Below are 19198 nucleotides of genomic sequence, written 5' to 3'. Positions count from 1 at the left end.
CTGCTTTTACTTGCAATTGAGTCTCTACCAGTGTTGTAAATAGTTGCGTGGATACCCAGCTAAAATCTCCTGGGGTGTCACTGTCCATCTGGATGGTCTGGATTTTAAGAAGGTCTTCAGGGGCATGTTGCAGGCGAAGTGCTCTCACTTGCTTACCAGCTTCAGAAGCCCTAGTAGGAACTACTTTGCAGTTATTTGGTTATCCAATATATTGATTAGGCATGTTGCAGCTTTTTTCACTCCAAAGAAAGGCCTTCCCCTATATAACAAACTAGTCTTTGAAAGTGAACTCAAAGCTGCCCTTGTCTCAGAGTGAGGGGCACTTGATTCCTACTGTCCTCCCTGTTAGATAGCTGTGAGCTCCGTTCTTACCATCACTTGCCTAGAAGCGGAGGCAGGTGGGTGCCAATTGCAGATAAGGCCCATAAAGCTCACAAAAATTAATTTTCCTGCATTCCTTCTCCTCGCTGATTCAGCCCCCCAAGAATCCAGGCTTCTCCCAGAGCAGATTGCCTGTTCCACCGCCAAAGCACAGCCCTGCTCAGATTTAGAAATGAATCAAATGAATACATTTATGAAAAATGATCATTCTCCCTGTGTAGGCTTAATTGGCAGCCCTGGAGATGGAATTTCTCTGGCTGCAGAGCCAGTATTGCTTGAAAAGCAGTGGCCGTAGCCCCAAGCTGCCTCTTAAGGTAGCCCTGAGAGAGTACTGACTGGAGAGGTAGCAAGGGAAGTTGAGTACGTGCCCCTTCTCTGACCCATTAAAAGAGGATGGTAACTCTTGGTGCTTTTGTTAGAGAGCACATTTGTACACTAAAAACAGGTTGTAAGATAAGAATCAGAATAGAGGATCTACTATCATTATGTAAAAAAGCCCAAAGCGGGCTTTATATAAAATGGCGCTTAACACTCAAAATTAGAAACAGATTTTTCAGCCAAAACTGCTCTTCAAAACCACTGCTTTAAAAACATTCTTATCAGAATCAATGCATGGTAAAAAAAAAATATTGTATTTTTATATAACTCTGAACATATATCTACACATACATATATATATAATTTTTTTTCACATTGAAGTTCCTTATGGTCTAGAAAGATTTTTCATTTCTCTTTACTCCACTGATAAAATTTGGTGCAGAATTCAGTGCCCAGATGTAGCGACTTTAATGGGGTGATGTTACTTTGCGTGTCTCTCTGGTATGCTGGGTATAGCCCCTCTCAAAACAGGAATGCAGCAAAAACTTTGTAGCTTTTCCACAACCTTTTATGGGGGCTTTTATATAAATATCTGCCCTTGGAAACAGGTTTTCAGTTTGAGAGAAAGTTCCCTGGGCAACTTGTTTGGGTGTAAATCACTATAGAAGAAAATATAATTTAAGCTTTTAAATTCCTTAATGGATATGTAATACAAGAGACATGGGATAAAGGTGACAGAAAATTATTATGGGAAAATATTTTACATCAAAGATAAAGTTAGCAGTTCCTTCACTCTGTTAAGATAAAAATATTTTCTGTCAATAAATAGTGATGGTAGCAAAATAGTATTTGGCACAGTTCACTTTCTCTTGTTTTTATGTGGAGTAGGAGAGTCCCTTTAAAATTAAAGAGAATTTCTGGATATATACTGTGGCTTTACAAATGCATAAAAGCTCATTTACAGATAAATTAATCAATTGAGTCAAATAAATAAATTCTAGTGTAGTTCTGTTCACATCACTGTAATTCAAATCTCAAGAAACAAACTATAAACTGGATCAAAAAGGTCAAATTTGAAAAAAAGGTCAGATTTCAAAAGAATTCAACACCTACCAAATTATTTTCAAAAATATTCTCTTCTTATTTCAGTTGATTGCTATTCATCTGTTTTTTTAAAAAATCTTTCCCCAGCATATGTATATCTTGCCCCAGCATTTTCTAAACTTTTCATTTGATAATTGTCTTTTGCAAATTCAACTTGTGAACTTAATCTTTATCGTCTGAAATTAGAAATATTCAGATATGTGAGACTGAAAAATATTGGAAATTTAAGTACCTGTTAAGGTATAGAAGGAAAAACTGAAGATGAGAAACTTTCTTTGCATTATATTTTTGCAAAAAATTGATTTGAATCTTTGCGTGTGGTTTTTAAGTGTGGTTTTTAAATGATTCAGTGCTCATTTTCCCTCTCTGTGCTATCTAGCCAGTACTGAGGCACCCAAAAATAACAAACCAGCATGCTTGCCTAATAGATTAGAGGAAAACACAGTTTAGTTAAGGAAATAGATTTGTTTTACGTTTCACAGAGGCTAATATAAACGATAGGGAGAAAACATTTTTTTAAAGACTCATTACTGCAGTTCTGGATTTCTTTTTATTAAAGATTCAAAAGGTGAGAAAGTAACTGTGCTGCAGTTCATCCGTGTGCTAACTGGTGAATGAATTGAGATGGGTGGAGCTCCTTGAAAGCACTAAGAGGAATATTTCTTGGATTTGATTATCAACCCTAGGGCTGATTCATAACAGTTCCAAACATTCAGAGCCTCTTTGTAATAAGAAAATAATGATATATTCTGGAAATGAGTAACTGTTTCTTTATCATAATGGTCTGTGCACACACAGGTTAAATATTTTTTAACTCAGTTAAAACAGGATGCATTCGTTTTGGTAACATTTTTCTCAATGGACAGCTGTGCTAGATTCAGATGAATGAGTAAGGGGGAGTAAATTACATTTTGCCCTTTAGCTAGACCAAGGGCTCTACTGAAATCAACAGCCTTGTGCCAATACAAAGCTAGCATAAGGAAAAGGAAGATCCCAGGGCTTCAGTTACAGAGATCTAATCCAAGTAGGTAGATTGATTCTTAATTTTTTTACACTGAGGGTGGTGGAACACTTGCACAGGTTGCTTAGAGAGGTGGTGGATGCCCCATCCCTGGAAACATTCAAGGCCAGGTTGGATGAGGCTCTGAGCAACCTGATCTGGTTGGAGATGTCCCTGCTCCTTGCAGAGGGGTTGGACTAGATGGCCTTTAAAGGTCCCTTCCAACCCAAACCATTCCATGATGCTATGATTTGTGGAGCTGTGGAGAGTTTCAGTGCAAGAGGATAGAATGGGAGGCACCTTGAGATGTCCTTCAGTCCATCTGTAGGTTTTTCTGCACATCCTTGCAAAGAGTATTTTAAAACCAATGATGTTTTACTACTTATGCTCTCTTGTACCCTGCCTTATCCAATGGCCCCAGTGAGGACTCTCTGCTTTCTGTCTGTGAGCTGTAGTTCTTCATGTGCAGCAGAGAGACTATTTCTCTCCTCTAAGGAAGGTGTGTTTGCATTCCTTGCCCCACTACTATACACAGTTTACAGTCAATAAAGCCAGAAAAGAAGAATGATTGCTACCATGACATTATCCTGTCAAATGTTTACAGGGTGGACTATTTTTCCCTTTGCTGTCAACAAACAAAAAGCTTCATCACCATCTTACTGTGACATTTTAAAATACTGCAGTCCCAAAGTCCTCCATGAACTGAGATGTCAATAACATTGCAGTAATTATTGAAATATTTGCTTTATATAGTGCTGCTTGGATCAGTTTTGACAGCATTCTACAACTACACTGAGAGCAGAATTTGTTTTTCTTCATTGCAAATACTTTGAACGCTGCTTAATCACACTTTGAACACCCTTATGAGGAAGGTCCGTCCCCATTTGACCAAAAGGAAGTAAAGGAAACAGAAAAGTGCTAAGCTGATCTTTGAAGAAGACAAACAGCCAGAGCTCATCTGTTTTCAGAGAAATCAAGTGTTTGACATCTTTCAATCTTGATGGAACTGGGCACAGATGGGAAAAGGGCAAAGACAACCCAGGTGTAGCCCACAGTAAGTCCTACTTCAGGAGCTGCTATCTGAAAAACAGGTCCTTTTACGCTTCTACACCAGGTAAATATGCCATGGTAAGATTGTCTTGAAAGGTTTTGAAAAGACACCAGAGACAGGGTCTCAGGTGGGTAGGACTCAGAACCAACACCACTAAGCAAAGCAGAGTGAACAGGGCAGGCCTAAAATGTAGGATCTCCTGGGGCGTGTTCTTCTGCTTAGGGGTTTGGTTAGGGAAAAGAGCTCTGTTTTTGGAGCACAGCTTGGTCAATGTTTGGTGCTAGTTCTTGTTCTTAATCCTTGGACTTTGAAGGCCCATTCTCAGAGGGCCTCTGCATGCATATGCAAACTACATATTGCTGTGGGATTCTCCTCCACAGCTGGAGCCACTGTCCCGGTTAAAAACTTCTAGACTTGTAGGTACAAGAAGGCTCTGAGGGTTTTGTTACTCTTATCGCTTGGACATGCGGGTACTACTTTTACTTTACTCTGCACACCTCTGCAGCAGGGAAGGTCATGAACACGTCAGAGCTGAACGTCTGAAGACAGGGGTCTGAAAATGTTTCTGAACAATTTCTAGGAAGTTCAAGCTCTCCTTGCTGAGCAATGCCAGCTCAGAGATACTGGAAAACACGTTTTTCATGCATATGTTTTTTATTAAATGCAGCTGTCAAAAAAGAGGAGGGCTCATGTTCCTGAAAAGGTGCAGTGAAGAGAAGAGAAATGGTTGGAATAAAGCATTAACAGGAATGTGCCTACCCAGCCTAGGCAAAAATCACCACGTCTGTAGAGCCTTCAGGGCACCCTTTAAACTAGCTGGCTCAGCTGTGGGATTTCAGTGAGTGCTGTACAAACCAAACCAACTCCCCAGGGAAGTCAGTTCTTGCTGCACAAGCCGCTCCTCCCCGTCCCCAGACCGGCCGGATAGAAACCGGCTCTGCACGAACAGCACCTTCCCAGTGCTGTATAGGCTCATCTGGAGAAAGGCTATCTTTAACTAAGCCTTGCTGTCTCTGCCATGCTGCAGATAACATTTTCCAAGTGTCTTGGCAGTTAACTTAACCCATCTACCACAATCTGATAAGGCTTACCTCTGATCATTTTGCTGCAGTAAAATACGGAGGTGAAAACAGCAAAGGCAAAGCGAGTGTTTATTTGCTTGATGATAATTTTCCTCTTATTCAATAGATATAGATTCTGATTTTGTACTCTGATCTAAATGCGTGTTCTGAAGGAATTCAGCTGGATTTATACCAGTGCAATAGCAGAATTTGGCTCGTGATCTTCAGATGACAACATCAGTTAACAGACTTGCTTATTTCTCTGTAAGATAGTCTCTGCGTTTTCTGTGAAGTTCCTATTCAACAAGCATAATAGTCTTAACTACGATACAGTTGTGTGGCAACAGTGTACCACATAAATTAAGCTAACTCTGGGTAATATCACAAAAAAATATGTGTTTATAGCCTCATGCCAGTTTCTGACTAATGCTTTTGTTTGTTGCTATAGCAAACCACACATGAATCTGATAGCCAAAAGCATGTTTATGACTAAACTTAGCTCTCTGGAGACTGAAAATATGGAATAAAAATTAAAAAACCCCACAACACACAATGTGAGGGGAACATGATAGGAAACACCTTTTTTGGCATGAGTTACTATGAACATTAAAAGAGAAGAACATCATGAGTGGAAAATAGGAAATGGGAACTGTGGGAATAACCGGCTTTAACCCACGACGATTCAAATATAGCTTTTATTTCACATCGCAAAGTTGTCTGTGCAGGACTGGAGTACACTGCAGGAAGTCCTGGCTGGGTGTTAAGGGATGGACTTAAGCCTCTGAAGGCTGGAGAAGCTTTGGATCACGCTTTAAAACATTCAGACCACTTTACTCGAGATAATTTTTACACTCTGCCTTGACACCTAGGACACTGGTATTCACTTAATTAATTTCTATTACAGTTTATACTTTGGTACTGTTCAAGAGCCTGTCCCATGTCTGACACCTCATTACACTGTATAAATACAAAATGGAGAATAATGCCGGCCCCGATGCGCTTTCTGACAAACTAATGGGGAGAGCCAAAAAGAGAGAGCATGGACAGAGGGAGAGTTGGTTGCAGAGACAGAGGCAATGTGACTGCACCACGCACCAAATCAGAGGTTGAACCCAGGTGTCTTGAACCCCAGTTCAGTTGACTGATTCAGGTTGCCAAATATGTTATTGTGTGAAGAAGAATACATTATGTACCCTGCAGAGGAGGGAAAATTAATACAGCTAAAGTGATTGCTAAATTAGGATAGCTTACAACAAGTCCACATCATGTCAGGTAAAATTTATACTAGTGTTGCCCTCTTATTCTTAATAACCTCTTTCCTTCATGGGCTAAAAAAAAAATAAAAGGGAGTATTGCTCTACAGTGTATAGATACAAATCAGTTTCTATCAATGTTTCCTATTGATATTAATTACTCTGGCTCTAGACTGCATATTGCATATTTATTCACAGACTTGTACTGTGCATCAAGGCATACAATTATCACAATTCATGGCAAATCCTTCCATCATCTATCGCAACACTCAGCAGAGTATCTTGAGTATCAGAGTATCCACAGCTTTGTGGAGAGGTAGGTCTGCCCAAGCTCTAGTGTTCTAGGTACTTCCAAGGACATGAAAGACATCTTGAGGAGATGAGAGGACATCTTGATGTCTTTCTGATGCATGAAAGACATCTTGATCCATCAGTAGGATAAACAGGACAGTGTTGTAAATGGAAGCTTACAAAAATCTGTAGGACTCAGATGATACCTGCTGGTCATTTAGTGCCACAGGATCAAACCTTGAAGTATTGAGATTTCATTCTGTGCCTATTCAAGCAACACATCCATTGGCCTCAATGAAACTGATACATGGCATGCTACATCGCATTCATCTTGTAATTCAGACTGTGATGTCGGCTGAGATCAGCTTTCATTTCATCTTGTAAAATCACACACACAGGAATTATGCCTGCATCCTTGTAAGACTAAATACTTTTAGAAAAAAATGCGAGCATTTTGTAGATTAACCATTAATTCAATTGAGGGATACAGCAAATATCATTAGGACATCAGTGTTGTATAAAGTGAAGAACAAAGGCCAATAAGATATAGGCAGAAGTTTTACAGCTATAGCCTAAATATCACTTCTGGACCACAGAGCAATTGCTGGTGACATGCAGAAGACCATATATGACTCTCTTTTTGCTTTCACGTACTTTTTCATTCACATTCTGCCTTCACATTTGGCAGAAAATACATCTAAAAAAAAAAAAACACAAAAACAAACAGAAAAAAAGATGCTAGGCTTCTTTCCTCCACATGGAGAATCTGAAAACAATTTCGGGTACTGGAAACACCATACAGAGATCATTTCAAAGTAGCTACCTCATTCCCTGTGACTTACCCCAAAAGCAACTGCTCTTCCTTGGGAGCGGTGTAGTAAACGAAATAAGAGCTCATAAGTATAGGTGAAAGAGGTTGCCAACCCAACTCCTGCTCTGACTGTCTTTCTGATCTGTAGTAGCAGAAGGCACTGGTTACTGATACTTATGGATACGTATTTATGCAGATGCAGTGCTACTTAATGAGCATCTTTCTCTTTGTGTTCTCAAAAGTCACAGCTACCCCTTGCACCCTCTGGGGTATCGATCACCCAGACAGCATTGCCTGGCACATATGAATATGCCAGCATGGCAACAGCAGCGTTTGGTCACAGTCCCCAAGAAAGTCCCAGCATCTGCCCAGAGCACCATGTGAAAGCAGGCGAGCTCTCCTTGCTTCACAGAAAGTAAGGTAGCAAACCAAAAAAAGTGACTTGCTCAGTCACAAAGCAAGTTGGCAGCAGAGCCAGCAATAAATACAACCCAGATGTCCTGGATTCCACCTCCTCCCTGCACCATGCTGCCTCTCTTAGCTCAGTGCTGGAAGGAAATGTTTTACATTTACTCATCCCTCCTTTTCCTTTGTCAATAGAAATTAAAGCAGGCATCTGACTGCCTAAGCCTTGAATACTCCGATGGTTTCCAAGGCTTACAGTGAAGTCAGCCAACATTTCTATTGAATCCAGCTCTAACGGACAACTAAAAGTTATTTATTTGCCAACTAGCCTATCAGTGCAAAACTCATCTAAGTGCATACTACTTTTATATAGATATGCATTGTGTGTATGTATATATATATACTTCATGACTGTGCAAAGAACCACTAATTACAGAAATACTATTTTTGCAACTCAGCCAAGCAGTGAATAGACTGATCTACTACTATTAAAAAAACCCCAAAACTGCATCATGATTTTTGTAAATATAGATTTAAAACAAGCCTCTGTATCTTTTCACTTCGTTGAAAGGTAGGAAGGTCTGCAGGATGGTTCTTGCATTGAACCCACTCAGGTCTGCTTAAAGACTGATGGCTAGTTAGCCTTAATTTTCCATTAATTTATTTTGTGAACAGAATGTCCAAATATTTAAAATTTGCTCATTAAGCTATTTGGGTGTCTGTGTGGAGGGCCACTTCCATATATTTTCCAAAAGCAATGTAAATCTCATTTCCATGGGAATACATCATGTCCTGTCAGCAAAATATCCTTACTGTTGTCAGTCCAATGTGAGCCCAGGTCTCTGAGCAGTTGAATACACTCTTACTTGCCTTTTTTTTCCACCCTTGAGGTGAATGCTACTCCATTTTTCCTGCCTGTCATCATAAAAATCCAGCTGGGAGATGTAGGTGTTGTGCTGCTGTTGCTGTCACTCCACTGCCAAGGTGTTGCTCCGGCTACCAAAGGGTACATCAGGGGAGCTGGACAGAAGTTAAAAACAAATGCAGCATTGCACATTTTATCCTTCTCTCCTCAGAATACCCGAGGGGAATGTGAATGGGAACGAAAATTTTTGCAGCTGCAGGTTGCCTAAAATACTTAACTCCTCTTTGCAAACCTCCCTCATTTTTCTTGGCTAGAAAACAAATGTACGCAAGATTTTGCTTTCAGGTCTCCAAGCAGACGTCTCTGCCCCTCAGCGGGACAGCAGCAGGAGATCCCCCACGCAGCACCATCGCAGGGCTCGTGCTCAGCTGTACTGTGTGCCTCCCCCACGAGCACTTTGCACAAACCCACATGCTGGATAACTGCATCCATGGTTTTGCTCCAGCCAACAGGGATTTATTACGACTGAGAATTTCTGCGATCTTCTAGACAATGAAACAAACCAAAACGCAGCCCAAAAAAGCCTTCCTTCTTTCCCTGTAAATTTTTTTTCCACTATTTCCGCATTACTGCCAGCTCCGTTCTGCTCGACTGGCTTGACACAAAGTTTGTAAGTCCTCCGAGGTGCATCCGGGTAGGTGGCTCTGTAGCACTTCCCACGGGGGAGACCTTAACCTGCCATCAGACTGCAGCAGCCATAAATGACAAGAATAAGTCTTGACAAACATGGCAGGGCTGTGCCATTTTTGTGCAACAACAGCAAGTTTGACAGATTTGAGTCTGCCTTTACACCAGAGACATTTGCAAAGTCTCTGGAAAGAAGGAAGTTCTCTCTCCTCTGCCTCAGAGCTGCTGCAGCCAGGTTAAGGACATTGCTCCTGGCTGCAATATGTCAGTGCCAACTTAGCAAGTCCCAGCTCCCTTCCCCAGAGCACGCAGGCTCTGGCTGGCCTCGCACGTAGTTCCAAGTGCGTCCAAGAGCCAAAACCTTATCACAGTCCATCTCTGCCTCCTCGCAAGAAGAGAGTTAGTGGAGGAGTTAGCATGGTCTGTTTGTGCTGGTGTGACAGCCAGCTCCTGTTTTGGATTAGAGGCTGATAGTTTTCCCTCCCTCTCCATCCCTTATCAGGCATTTAAAGGAGAAGGATTTGTGGGAAGGAGAAAATGCTCATGGCTTTTTATATCTTTTTTTTTTGCTCTCCCTTTACTCTGGTGCAAATGAAAGCCCCAGGCCCAGGCTCATGGCCTCTATCTGCATGTGCTGCCCAGGAGCCTGACTTTCACCAGCCCAGGCCATGAAATGACAGCCTGATAGTGGAGAGGTGTTTGTGCAGCACCTGAATTTACCTGCAGCTCCCCACACAGAGGACTGCTGGCAGAAGACCAGTTTTCAACGCATGTCACAACTTGGGAGAGCATTGCAAAAGTGCTGCTGCCCTATCACACGCAGGGTGGAGATCTGCTGAACTCCAACCCTCATTTTTCAAAGCAGGGCAGAGACTGAACGTGAACCAGCAATGAACCCCAAACACAATGGAGTGCAAATAAATTAATAAAACACAGCTGAGAATGGCAGGGGCAGCGATCAGCAGAAACACCCCAGATGCACTGACTGCTGCGAGGGCTGCTGTGCGTTTCGCTGCTTACGTGCCAATGCAGCTTTGCGGCTCCTGGGCCTGATGCAATACCTACAAGGTGTTTCCCCTGGGCTGGAAAAGCTGTAGTTGCCCACGGGGGCAAGGAAGGGGTCTTGCTGCATAGAGTTGTCACACCCACAGTGGTTTTCACTATTTTGTGAAAATGGATGTGTGTGTGTGTGGCCTCCTGGCTACTATCTCAGTACCCCTGAGAAATAATACAAAATCATTGGTTTTCTTTCCTTGCCATTTGCTTCTGTCCCTGCTCTGGGGTCATCTTTGACTCCACTGCATCACGACGGTTTGCAGGCAGCTTTAGGCAGTCTTGCCAAGGCTCTGGACTTTGGCAGTGGGGTGTGCTGTAGGAATTTAAACTTTTCTTCATAAAAAAACTCTAGAAACTGAAAAATCAGGTGTTTTCCACAGGTTTTCCTATCCAAGCCTTGCCATCAGTTTTGGTCCACATCCAACAAGTTAATCCAACTCAGCTACTGCAACCTCTGTTTCAGAGCACCTTGCATCCCTCCAGTGACGAGTGTCCTGAGTGCCCCTGCCAGCATCGCGCTGCCGGGCTGAGCACCTGCATGCAAACTCCCCACCTGCTCAACCATCAACCCATCTGCTCTGCCATCTGCCCGCCACAGCCCTCCACACTGCTGCGCTGTGCAGTTGTCTCCTGGGCCACGGTCCTATGCTGGAAGAGAGGGATTGCATCATTTTTTTAAATCAAAAGAGGGAGATATTTCTGCATTTGTATGATAGCGTGCTCCAAACCCGTAGGTTGACTGGGACATCATCTTGCCAGGCACTGCCTGGATGCACAGTAAATATTGCTGACACATGCAGCTATGGGTGCTGGCTCTGAAGTGACAAAATACTGCTGCCCTCCAAACAACATTTGTGCTACCCCTACCTACAGCCACTGAGATCCTGCCACTCTGGGACGCTGTATTTTCCAATACTCTCTGAGCAGCCTGGCTGAATATGCATACCCTGTGCATCCACGTACCCGCACACGGTCCCAGTTCTGCTGTGCTCATCAGCAGCGGAAGGGGAACAATGGTCCAGGTCTCCGGGAGGAGCCCCGTGGACTAGAGCTGGCCGCGTGGTCGGGATGTGAGCAGTTCTGCAGGGCCAGGACTGTTTATCCACAGTAGCAAAGCAGAAGAAGGGAGAAAGGGAGAGAAGGAGGGGGAAGCAGAGGGCAGAGCTCCTAGGAAAATGTGCTATGGACAGTTTGCGTGGGTTCCTCGGAGACTCCTGATAGCTGCTGTGATCTCCTCACCATGAGACCCAGGGATGATTTGTTGTCACATGCAATGAGCACCCTGTTTTCTTTTGAAGAAACAAGCTGGTGTTATTTAGGAGAGATTATATTCATTCTTGAGCTTATCTGCAAATGCTTATTCTCTGCGCTTTAAGGTTTATTTAGAATAAATAAGGTTTATATATTTGGTTGGTGAAGCATGCAATGTATACATTACAATTATGTAATTAATGCCCTAATCTCTGTGATGAGTTTTCCTGGCATAACCCAGAACAGTTTTCCAAAAGCTTCTTTTTAATCTCTGCAGAAGGATGATTTTAAAAAGAAAAATATTATTTCTCCTGCTATCTCTATCCAAACCATTTCATTCACAGATTCCTGTTAGACTGACTGAAGCAGTTGTTAAATCCACTGTGGACATAGAATCCAAACAGAGATGTAAGATCACAGTGCCATTACTAAATGTATTCCTTTCATAACAGTTCTGTAGGGGTCCTGTCTCCATCCAACTCTGTAAATCACATAAATGTCCCCTTATAAATGCCTCTGTGTGAAACACCTTTCAAAAGCCTGTTTTACACCAGTTACACAGGCAATAATTTTCTAGTCCAACACATGACCCAAAAGAAGAGACTGATAACAGAGCCTAAGAACATATTACCCCTCTTGACCACTCTGGCACTGCTCATAGGAAGACTCATTAATAAGTTAGCATCACAACTGCACCCATCATTTCCCTTTGTAGCCATGCGTACAAATGCCACATGTAGTCATTCTCATGTGAAAATGCCCATTTTGCCTCCAAAATGGGCTCTCACTAACTGGTTACTTTAATTAGGCACCGAATTGTCCAAGCTATTTGTTGCGCAAATATTTTTTTTTTCTCATAATCAAGCACATTATGTGAAAAAGTCAACCTTAAGAAGTGTGAGGACACAGTTCATATAAAAATCAATGCAACCTTTCACTAAAACATAAATCAGATCAGCTCTGACATATATGAAAATATTTGGGGAATGCTTAATGACATTTTTGTGTTCTTGTAAATTATTTGTGTTCAGTTGACTTTAGAAGCAGCGATAGAGAAAGCTCAGCTCACACTAGGAAATATCAGCAATCAAAACCACTAGCTTTCTCATGGTAGTTTCAGAGATCTTCATCTCATATGCCTTCCAATAAACCCCCACACACTTCAAACAAAAAAAAAAAAAAAACAACCCAACCTTTTGGAAGTTTATCTGATCTGAGGGAGAACCTTTGAGGTTCACCAAAAGGTGATTTCTAACTATTTTTCAAAATAACAATGCCTAATCCCACTTGGACATTTCACCCCTTCAGAATATAATGCAAACATCAGTTAAAGCACTTCTTGCTGTGTAGAAAAGTTATTATCCCATTCACCACCAAACACTGATTTTTGCTCCTGTATGCATGTCCTTTGAGTTTCTTCTTCATGCTAAAATTTCCACTTTGGAATTCAGCCCTCCAAATAATTGTGCTAAGACTGGATCTTCAGATTAAAATGAGAATGACATGGGGCAAGGAGAAGAAAAGTTCCTGCCTGTACTTATTTTGAGGGAAAAGCAGCGTTGTGCCTAGCCGACAGTCAAAGGGCTGGGTGCTGGGGCAAGCCACACAGTAAGTAAGGAGGAGGTGACCTGTGGAAAGCTGAATGACGTGAGTCTTCTACTGTTGGTACGGAGTATGGGATACTTAGGAAAAATAGGGATGGTTGGACTAATAAAATGTATGAGCTTTCAGAACTCACTGCAAAGTGGAATATTTTATATCTATAGTAGTCTATTAGACCATTTAGCTAGGATGTGTAGAAATTGGAAGAAATACCTGCAACTTGAAACCTTTGCTTTTCAGGGCTGGTTGAGTCCACAAACATACCACTCGTCAAGGGGGGAGAGCTGGGAGGCCAGTGGGCAGGTAGAAAGGTATTTAAAATCAGATGGCTGCCCAGATAACAGCTGCTCCCCTGACTCTGCAAATGTCAGGCACGGCCCTCCGCTATCAAAATCAAGTGGTGTTTGTTCTCTTAACTACAGAGAAGAAATAACATTTGCCCAACAGTGAAGAAAAGTTACTATGTCTTTGGAGTCTCCAGCATTTATCAGCAGGCTTGGAAATAATATAAACCTTATCTCTTTGTTTGTGTTTTTGAAAAACAGACAACTTTGCCCTCTGAAGACACTGCTATCTTTATTGGGTAGACGAAGTGGGCTCGGTGCCTGCTCTTCCTCAGGCGCTCGCATTCCTGCTCCGTGGAATTTTGCTAGGATTTGGGCTGTTACCATGGCCTGGGACTTCTCCCTGCAGAGCTGCTGTCCCTGTCCCATGGCAGCAGATCGTCCCCTATCAGTTACCTTGGCTTATTTATTAGTTACATCCCATAATAACCTTAACATATTTTGAATTGTTCCAGCCACTCTGGACTACACCTTTGGTCAGGTTTGATGGTGAACTAAGGGGTTCCCCCTTTCTGATAGAAAATTGTAGACCCATTTTCTGCAATAATTCAGAGGTTACTTCCAGATATTTGGCTACCTATAGCCTCCTTTCAGGAAGTAAACACGTTGGTAGGAAGTATTTAGTATGTGAAAGGTCCTCTCCTAGCCTGAAGTTTTGTTTTCCAATAGAAAATAATGAATTCCAGCTTTGTAAAATCCAGAGTAAGATGAGCAAACGCATGCATTTAGCAAGTTTCCTGAGGTGCAGCCATAATCCTCCCACACCGGGGCTAAGCACAGCTGCAGTCATCCAAAGGACCTTTCTTGCCACAAGAACGTTGTCTTGATTTTTGTCGCATGTGGAGAGATGGCAGCCTAATCTTGGTAGGGTTTAATCTTCGCTCCGTCAGGAGCTGAATCCCCTATGTCGCTCGGTGCTGCCCCACCACTTGGCTTTGGAGGGAAAAGCCTGCTAGGCAGATTGGAAGTTACAGCTAAGGGAAGCAGGAAAGGCAGTAGTTGTTAGTGATGTTGTCAGAAAAACAGTTTTTTAATGCACTAGGGCTCAGGGACGTGGCAAACTGCCTGAAAGCAAAAGCTCGCCCTTGCTCGACCTGCCTGTGCCGGTGCGGAGGGCCAGGTCCCCTCCTCGCTCAGAGCAGGGCTAATGTTGAGGCCTTTCGCAGTCTTACTGGTTTGGATTGAACATGCAACATGAAGCCTGTAAACACAGTGAGGTGTTTTTCCAGAGGTGGGAACCCTGATTTTTTCAGTGCATACTTTGCTGCTCCCTGATGTAAAGGACATTATGAAATGCAAAAATAGCTAGATGTAAAAAATAGATTAAATCTATTTACTCAAATATTTACTCAGAATATAAGCTGGTAATGTTCACACATTTCAAATACACTGCCTTATATTCTGATTATTTAGGTCTCCTGATATGAGGAATCCTGGAAAAAAAAAATCTTACTTAAATCCCTCAGTGTTTTACTCTTCCATAGGATGAACTTACTTATTTGTCCTAGTAGAAAACTTGAGGAAAAAAAAGACAACCCAAAGCTCTATGCATCTTTAGAGATTCAAACCAAGGGAATATATATTCCTGTGGCTTCATACAAGACATGGTATTTCAGTAAGACCCCAATGCTGTACGTCCTACTCCCACCACTCACACTGACAACGTTAAGTAAAGAGCCTGTGAAGTTCCTGGCGTGGCTTCCCGGAGAAGGGTGCTTCCAAGCACGGCCTCTTCACACCAAGCACAGGGCGCTGAACCCACTGAAGTCAACAGGAGGTTAACTCAGATCATAGCTATTCCCCAGACCATGCATTACAGACTGTTGGATTTTGTTTCAGTGATGAGCTTCAAGTACAGCCAAAAGTGAATATAGGCACGTTAACCTCATCATCATGAATACAGATTGAGTGTCCAAGACAATTAAAAGCAGAAAATACGTGCCATCTCCAAACCCCTGGCGAATCAGCACTACAAGTTACCACTGCCCCGTTCAACTGAAAAGACGTGAACACCCGCAGCAGCAGAGGTTGGAAGGCAGCCACCCTCAATGGATTGCTTACGAGCACTGAATAGAGTCAAACCGACTTCAGTCGGAGATTTACACAAGCCTCGTAATCTAATAGTAGAGTTTACTTTACGAGAGTGCCACACCAAAGATAGTAAAATGCAATTTTAGCTAACAAATCTGTGTGCTTCCAAAGAAAAGCTACAGCCATCATGGAACATGTCAGCACTGCAGAGAGCCTGGTGCAGATTTATAGTTTTCAGTTTATTGCTGAAGAGTTATTGTTAACTCCATTGTTATAGAGTTACTGCAATTAAAAGTTCCAGCCACACTTATCGTTTTTAAACAAAGCGAATAAAACCCTATAAATTCTGAGGCATGATATGTTTTCCTGTGCTGTTAAACATCTGAAACTTTTTCATGATGGATTTTTGACCTATGTTAGGATAGATTTTGGAGGTAAAGTGGCTGGCGTAAACTGCTCTTCCTCTAATTTTCTTGGCTTTGCAAAATTCCTTATAGTTTTTCTTCATTATAGTAAGAGATATAGCGAGGCAATACTTGAAAATTTTCCCTTGTGCATGCAACAGGTGACTGTAAGTAAAGTACTGTATCTCTTAAGAGTCACCTTCCAACTTTATGTGTTTCTTCTTTCATAAATTATAAAGAATGGTTATCCTTGTTCTATGGGGGGAGACTTTTGGTGTTTTCTCATGTAATGTTTTTTCTCTTTTCTATTAAAGTTTTAAGAACATGTAATTTTCATTCTTTCTATAGGTGGCTACAGATACAAATCCTACTTCCAATCACCGTATTCATGTATTCAGGAACATGCTAAGGTACATGGATGGGTCAAAGAACCTAGACAGGTGGGCAGGAAAATTTCCTCGTGCTTTGTGAACTAGCCTCAGCAGCCTCGCAGTGAATACATACAGGATCCCACTTCTACTGCCAGGGTTATGGATCTGTATTTTAAATGCGTCAGGGTTAATCTTAGTCTCAAATACCAACAACATACAGAGATCCTAGTGCCAAGTCAGTATATTATGATATATATATATATTGCAAATGGTATCTCTTGAGATAGAATATCCACACAAATAGAATGCCTCTTGAGAAGGACAGATACTATAAAAATCCAAACATATCTATGGGGAAAACAACCAAAAACTCATATCAATCAGAAACCAACTTTACTGTAAGTAAATTGCGATTTGCACCTTCCAATTCATTGCAACAACTGGGGCTGGCTGTTGGTACTACAAAAGAGTTTCACTGTCGTCAAGATCGTATGATGGGTTAAGTATACAGACGGAAGAAGTAAGAAAAACAGCGTGCATGATCTGGAATAGAGATTACTGAATGGAGGGGTGTGTAAAGAACCGAGAACCAACATCCCCCTGAAAGCTTTGGGAGCCTTAGTGCACAAGCCTGAAACCCTTGCATTAAAAATTAGATGAGAAACTTTTTAGCAGGCTGAACACGTTAGTTCATTTCTGATCTCACTTCTTCCTACTCAAAAGAAAGAGACAAAGCTTTACGCCAGGTGGGATGCACCTTGGCTGAAGTTCTGGCCGTACATTTCCCCAGCTGTGTTGCTTAGCCTGCAGCGTCTTCAGGTTTCGCTTATCAAGTATAGCAGCTGGGAACATTATGTCTTTTATGATCAGAATGTCCAGTTTCTGTATCAAAGGACACGAAACACAAACACCCACATCTCTTTGCAATTTTAAAAGCTCATCATCTACTGCAAACTTGTGCAATCTGCATCAGAGACTAAAAAGAAAGAAAAAGAGGGGGAGAGAGAGGGGGGTTTGTTTCAAAAAAAAACAAAACTTACCAAAAATAACTGAAGTTCTCTAAAGTTGCCCTGAAGTTGAAATAGCCCAGAACACCAGTGCAGAGCCTGCCTTAAACTCTCTCTCTTTCTCACTCCCCCTCTTTCTCGAGCAATTGGAAGGAGGGCTGTGCAGAAATTCAGCAAACAATTTTCCTTCTATGTCGACCGGGGCGTTCCTCTACGGGCAGAAAGGGGATGGCTAAGCCTGGGTGAGGCTTGTTGCTATCCCCGAGCCGAAGAGCGCTGTCGCAGATTACACAGCCGGTGAAATCCAATCCCTTTCTCTACTACGGCAACAGCTGTACAGCTTCAGCTGAGGCGGGAGCAGGGGACAGAGCCTGGGCGTGTTGTTGGTCAGGCTTTCCATGCCGGGGGACGCGGAGGGACGGGGGTACAGGGGTTTCCGTCAGCTCCGTGTCTTCTCCTCACTGACTGCCTACAGCTACAGGCACGAGCGTACACAGGGTGGAGATACGGGACAATTTCCTCAGGACTGAAAGTATATGGGATGTGGGCGCCCATGCAAAACAAACATCTCTTTTCCTGAAATTCATTCCCAGCCTCGCTTCAGGACACAAGTGGGTAATTAACATGATACGTATTAGTAAATTCTCATGCAAGCATGCACACACAGAGGATGCAGTCTGTCGCAACAGCGCAGTTCAAAGGAGTTTCAAGGCTCTTCTAGTGTCCTCTTTAAGTTCATTTTTCCTTGTCATTTTTAGTCAGCTTTTTAATTCTTTCCAAAATACCCCTGAACTCTGAGCTGACAGACCTTACACCAAATGAAGTGTTATCGTGACGCACAGCGTGGGAGTGCTGGTGTGCTTAGTGCTGCCTTTGCAGCCTGTCCTGATACTAACACACGAAGAGAGCCGCTTCGTGCCAGCAGAAATGGATTCATTAAAATTCCCAGCCCCTCCTCTCACCTGTTTCTATTTCTCCACCCCCTGCAAAGGAAAGAAATTTGCAGTACAGCTGATTCCTCTCTCTCTGAGGAATTCCTCTGATGCCTCCTCCCTGAAGCTTTAAAAAAAATCACATCAAGAGATTCCAGTCTGGGCTTCCTTGTTTCACAGAAGTATTTGGCTGCTCATTTGCGTGCTGTCAGATAGGTGTGAGGTGAGAGAGGGTGCAAAATGCAAATAACACATAGGCAGCCCTGGGAGCGTCCTGCAGTCGCTCCGACTGCTTTGCCAACATGCCAGAGCAGAATGTGAACAGGTCAAAAACACACCAGCCAGGGGAAAACCCACCCCTGTGCTTGCAGAGCAGCCTCATTTCATGTTGGGGTAGATGTTGTGCTGGGGATTTTTATGCTGTTGGCTCCCAGTACATTTTGGTACTTGAAATTCCGTAGATGTCGGACTTCTGGACCCAACTTTGGGACAGGCACACACCATTTCTACAAAGAGGATATGGAAATTTGACAGTAAAAACTGAGCGTATAGCTCTGCTTCCATCCTCTGTGAATACTTAACACAGGCATTTGTGAAAACTGGGTCTTAACAGAACTCAATATTTATATTAAAGTCAATTATGTAATTATTTTGTGTAATTAATGCATACTATTATAGCTAATTATATACTACATATTAATTATATCAGATCACCTATATATCATAATTTAGAAATATGATATGCAATTTTATCTAATTAATATACACAGTTTGTCTGCGTATGAACTGGACAGTGGCTCATAAAATGTGCATGTTTATTTTATTTTTATTATATGATTATATTGTGTATATAGATATAAAATATATATAATAAATAATGTATAGTTATATACGATGTAAAAATCATACATAATTAATATAAATGTTTTATTAGGCACTATGCAGTTCATATGCTATCTTTCTGTGAGTGTGG

The 19198-nt window shown here is 42.1% G+C and overlaps 1 protein-coding gene across 1 annotated transcript in view; it reads right to left on the bottom strand.

Moving 5' to 3' along the window:
• Positions 1–17698, bottom strand: part of AHNAK2 (AHNAK nucleoprotein 2) — a 58733-nt gene extending 41035 nt beyond the window's left edge. Inside the window, exon 1 of the mRNA XM_010130284.2 lies at positions 17327–17698. The gene's annotated coding sequence lies outside the window, so the exon portion shown is untranslated. The remainder of the gene's footprint in view (positions 1–17326) is intronic.
• Between the last annotated feature and the right edge of the window lie 1500 nt (positions 17699–19198).

This window comes from Chlamydotis macqueenii, chromosome 5 (genome assembly GCF_036417535.1).
Source record: "Chlamydotis macqueenii isolate bChlMac1 chromosome 5, bChlMac1.mat, whole genome shotgun sequence".
Lineage (NCBI taxonomy): Eukaryota > Metazoa > Chordata > Aves > Otidiformes > Otididae > Chlamydotis > Chlamydotis macqueenii.
The sequence above is the reverse complement of the archived record's forward strand: the minus strand, read 5'-3'. Positions and strand labels throughout refer to the sequence as shown.